General features: G+C 44.5%; 1 protein-coding gene across 1 annotated transcript in view; it reads left to right on the forward strand.

The window, feature by feature from the left end:
- The first annotated feature begins 426 nt into the window (after positions 1-426).
- The window catches only part of bahd1 (bromo adjacent homology domain containing 1), a 34,115-nt gene continuing 29,063 nt past the window's right edge, over positions 427-5,478 (forward strand). The window contains exon 1 of the mRNA XM_005723940.1: positions 427-786. The gene's annotated coding sequence lies outside the window, so the exon portion shown is untranslated. The remainder of the gene's footprint in view (positions 787-5,478) is intronic.

Below are 5,478 nucleotides of genomic sequence, written 5' to 3' on the forward strand. Positions count from 1 at the left end.
AAGCTTAATTTTACTTTAGAAATTACTCGTTTGTTTAGCTTAAGTCAGTTCATCTAAATTAATCATAACCTTTGTTTTTGTTTCCGCGATCACATTCAAATGCTAAAATACTACCCGACGACCAATTTCTGCAAACAAGCCATTTTAAATATCATCGCAAACAAAAGCACAATACAAAAAAAAGGGAGACCATAAACTCCATAAATTCTTCACTCAGTGTTCAGCAGCAGAGCCCGACCCTCTCCCCTCAATCCCCCCGCCAGGGTTAGGTTAATACACCCGTCAAAAGGAAAGGGCTTAAATACATTAACTGGGTGAAACCCATCTGTCAGCCACAGCGGGGGCTGCTGGGGACGGTGACATGTGGACGATGCGTCCGTGGCCCTTTAAGAAACTCCATGTTTTCTCTAGGCTACATGATGCGTCAACACAAAAAGCGGATGATGCTGTTATGTAAAAACATGCCAAAGTGAGCCGTAGTTTGCAGGATTTCTGCGGAGTGCCGAGTGCGCCTCGCTCCGTCTTATTGACCTCTGCTTTAGTTCTAAGTTTACCGAGTGGCGATTTTTACGCGTAGAGCGTGGAGCGGCGCAGATCGGAGCAGGAGAGAGGAGAAGAAGAAAAAAGGCTTCAGCCGATCAACTCAACATGAGTCGCCCTCCGCACGGTTTTCCTCCTTCACTTGCGGGAAGCGTACACCTGACGCATCACTCTCTCTTGCCGTGGAACTGATCTTCCTCTCCAACATATCGACTCCCGCTGGGTTATTTTCCACTTTGCGAAACGGTAAGACGCGAAAGCGTTTCAACTCTTATCGCATTCGAGGCAAAACTGAAAGTGTCAGGCAGGACAGGATCGAGAGAGAGGAGGCAGCTCGGGTTGGAATAATGTGTCAGCTATTGACAGATAGCAGATCCTTCTTGTTGCCGGGGATCTGTAAAACCCTCGGAGGTAACTTTCGGAGACATCTGTTGTCAGTGGTGTCACTTGTGCAGGTGGCAAAGCTGCCTCTTTTTTTAATCGGCCAGACGCTGGGTAGCAAGGCTCGATCGGCTGAGACTCCCAGCTCGTGATCGCAGAAAATGTCACGCAAGCAGCTTCTGTTAGAGTCAAGTTTGAGGCTCGGCTGTGTTGGAGTTTGTATTTGTGGGTTTGTAAGAGCAGGGGGGGGGACATGGAGATCCTCTTGGAACATGTAAGGGGTTGTTTTTTTGTTTGTTTTTTCTAAAGACACGGCTAAAGCATGCCGATTAGTCGAATCTGAGGGGTTTATTAATCTTTTATACACTTTCAAGCTAATGATGCCACCAAAGTAAACATTTAGTGGCGTTTTGGACGGTTTAAACGTTGATTTACTCAGGAAAGATAAACAAACTGATGTTAGAGTTTTATGTGGTTTAATCCATCTGCTCCAAACAGTTGAAAGTTCTCTGCAGGTTACTTATTTAACAGCTGTAGTTTCTATAGAAGATTATTAATGCTTTGTTCGCCTACTTGTGTGCCTTTTCACTGCGGTTTTGGCACTTTTACTCAGGTAAAACATCTGAATACGTCTTGCATTACCGCTGGTTTGACAGAATAAGCAATCTGAAGGTTTAACTTGGACTGTTTTGCACTTTTCCCTGACATTTCATAGACTAAACAATCAGTAAGTCAAGGAAATGAAATGCCATAATCTGGGAAGAATCATCTCCTGCTGTTAAAGGCCACTGGAAAGTGCAGGCTTTTCATATGACATGAGCTTTATAACACAAGTTGCCTGGTGAGTTCCTGGGCATAATAGTGTTTGTAAAGGCTCTTGTGAGCAGAAGAGCCTGACAATAGAGCGCCAGCTTTGGAGGTCGTGGTAGATTTGTCTCTGGTCGGTTCTCCAGCGTTACCTTGACAGGCTATAGCAGCATGTTGAATAGCGTTGCGCTGCCCACACGTGAGCCATAAAGCTGGATATCAATCCAGGACTTAATCCCATTATTGCTGAAGAACTGCCCTGATGTGGCCACGGAGGAAAGACGCACTGACCTCCCAGATGTCCCAGAGGAGACGAATACCTCCAGCCTGCAGTCGGGACACATGTGGTCAGAAGAAGAAGAAGAAGAAGAAGGAGGAGGAGGAGGAGGAGGAGGAGAGGGCAGAAATGAAAAGAATAGCTGTTAGCAGACTAACTGAAACAGTGGCTGTGTTGTCGCCCTGTTATCATCTTTAAAAATATATTTCACTTGTTGAAAAGATCATCTGAAAGTGAAACAATTTCCGCCTACAGCTGCGTAGGAAAAGCACACTGACAAGTCCCAATTTTCCAAAACATCACTGTGTGGTTGTCATCACACTGTAATTCCCCACAGAGTGATGTTAAATATTGTCTAATAGAAACACCACTTTGAGCTGTTTTTTGGGGGGTTTTTTGTAACAGTTTAGTTTTTTAATTTGCTTTTTAATCTAATATCTGTTGTTACATTTTCAAGATTTGTTTTCTAGCAGAGAAACTTGTATTTCTAAAGAATTATTTAGGGAGAACATTAGAGAAATCCATTTCCTGTATGTACTTACTTATTCACTAAGTGAAGAACACAAGTCGTTTCTTCATGATCACAGTGCTGTCCAAACCAGCTGAGTTTAAAGAGCACTTTATGTTAAAAATAATCATGCTTATCTGAGTTGCCTTCATGCGCTGAGCTCAGTAAGTGAGCTTTTTTGTTTCTAATACCAAACTTACTTCTTATAAAGCCCTAAAATTAACTTTACATAAAGCAAGAACCAGATATGTTTTCATATAATACATCTAAAGGAACCAGCTGACACACAGAGCTACCTGGGAGCTTTATCCTTAAACCCTGACCCAGCAAAGTTACGAAACCTCAGAGCAGGTGCCCACTGTCCTCTGCAGGTAACCCAGCCTCAGCTGAGATGTGGGTGTATGATGGGATTCCAAAGAAATGCACGTGGAACAGAAAGTAACATCATTATTTTATTTTGTACAAAGCCACAGGTTAGTTGGCCTTATTGGGAAGAAAATAGGGCAAATAGTGAAGTTTAACCCCCAACCACAGCGTTGCACATAGCCAGGCTGACCTGTAATTATGTCTTTATTGACATTATAATGAGGTCAATTGCTGCGATCGTAGATTTCAGCTGTTACTTGACTAAATGCCATCATAACCACAAAAGAAGTGCTTGTTACAGGTTAACATACAATTTACAGAACTTTGCACCTTTTTTTTTTTTTTATGTTTTACAATGCTAATGAGTTTCCTTCTTATCCCTGTTCACTGGTATGAATATTTCTCTGTACTGAATGAGCAGCGAACCTCGGGATTAGCAAAGCTGCTCTGTAGCCCTTAGTTGTCTAAAAGCCATTAGCCAGCCCATACTGCTCTGCGCTCTCTTTCCCCGACTCACGCTGGCTCAGTTCCAAGACACAGCTGTGAAAATTACAGGCCTGCTTCATGGAAACATAGAAGAAGAGGAGGCAGGGCTGGTGTGGACGGGAGGAGAAGTGGAGCAGAGATCCACAGACTGCTGTCAGCTGTCCACTGGTCCACAGCTGCAGTGGAGATTTTAGAGATGGGGTCTCACTCACTTCTACTTCTGACACACACTGGGATTGTTTACATGTGTGTGTGTGTGTGTGTGTGTGTGGGTTTTGATGGAGGCATTACAGTAAATCCTGTTTGGCCGCGACTAAACAGAACAGAAGTCCTCCCTGTGACTGACAAACGTCAGGCTCCTTCAGCAAAAAGCACATGGCACCAAGCGTCCTTCAGTTTGGCAGATGCTAAAAGCATGACTGAGACCCTGGCAGGTGGGCAGGCGGGCACCCCCACCCCCTCCTCACTCACTCCTCAGCTCCTCAGGCCTCCTCTATCAGAGAGTCATTGTTCATGATGATGATGACAATCTCTCACTGTCTCCATTCACCGTGCTATCTCAATCCATCACTCTCTTGTCTCTTGCCTCCTCCCTCCATCGCTGTCTCACACACATTCTCTTAAATATCCCCCCCCCCTCTTGTTTTCCCCTGCTCTCTCACAAAGTCTGTGTCAAACGCCTGTATCTCTGAAGAGCTGTCAGGCAAAGAAAAACAGGAAGCTGAATGTGAAAGGAAAAAAAGCCTCTCTGACTTCTACTGAGTTTGACTTTTCTTCTGCTCAGTGAGATGTAAGAGGTGAGATTCTCTCCTCTCCTCTCCTCTCCTCTCCTCTCCTCTCCTCTCCTCTCCTCTCCTCTCCTCTCTGTTGCTTCACTTCGATCTTCATCAGTATCTCTCCATCTACTTCTCTTTTTTCCCCCTCTCTCCTCCCCTTTTGCTAGTCAGGCAGCCTGGCATCTTGCCCCGTCTCTTTGAAGCAGAACAGTAGAAGCAGATAATTACACTTCCTGTCCTGTATCTGCTCTGCGTTGCTCAACTGTCATCTTTACATCGGTAGGCTACACGTTGAAGACGATAAACAGCTTACAACCAGTTTTGAGCTCGAAGCGCTGCTCTGTGTGCATGACACATTCTCTTTTGAAGCTGCGTTTTGCCTCTGCACGTGTGCAATTAAGATGATTTTCGTCTATCATGTTTATCAGTTTCTCGGCTGTTTTTTAAAAGCTTCATTGACTGCTCCGTGTATCCCCCCCCCCGCCTGCGTCAGACTGAATTGTGCACCCTGTCTTCCTATTTCTAACAGAAATGTTTAGATTAAGTTAAAATTAAGTTTAAGATTAGACTTTAAAATCTTTCCTAACCCATGCAAACACAATCACGTGATAACCAGCTATTTGTCACATTGCTGCTATCAGCCAAGACTGACACAAACACTTCTCTCGCACACACGCTCCCTTTAGAAAGCCCCTGGTAAACAAACAGTCTGCAGCCAAACAATGACAGGTTGTTAAAGTGGTTAGAGAGATATGCCCTGCTGAAAAAGTCCATTTTGTTTTAATGACAGGAGACTGGTGTACACGGCACTTCCTCTTCTGTTCTTAAACTGACTCTTCCCATTCATTAGCACTGCTGGTACTTTTTTATTTTAATCTCTAGGGTGTCACCCAGCTGTTTTATGTGGAGCTTTGTGCGGTTGTATGTGATTTTCATTACATCATTGTTGCATTCAGGCTTTGCTGGTGTGTGTAACAGTCACATTATCTGCTGTGGGTATCACTGTCAGGCTCAGAGCTGCTGTGCAGCCAAAACACTGTAGGGAAAATGACAAACTGACCATTAGTCTCAAATCAGCCACTTGTAGCTAGCCTGAGAGTGAGGACACCTCGGCTAAGAGTCATAAGAGCTGCAGCGAATAATACCACAAGCAGGTTTTGAGCAACAGTAGAAACTGTATTTGCATCAGCTCCACTGGTACACGATGTTTCAGTCAGTTTGAGCAGGCAAAGCGAGTTGTGGACACAAAACCAGCATTGCGTAGTCAGGCAGCTGGGCAAAGGGCACATGACCGATCTGAATCAAATGCTCCCCCACGGACTGTGTTGAACCCATGC

The sequence above is a fragment of the Pundamilia nyererei genome, unplaced genomic scaffold (assembly GCF_000239375.1).
Source record: "Pundamilia nyererei isolate P.nyererei 1_Seehausen unplaced genomic scaffold, PunNye1.0 scaffold00010, whole genome shotgun sequence".
Taxonomy (NCBI): Eukaryota; Metazoa; Chordata; class Actinopteri; order Cichliformes; family Cichlidae; genus Pundamilia; species Pundamilia nyererei.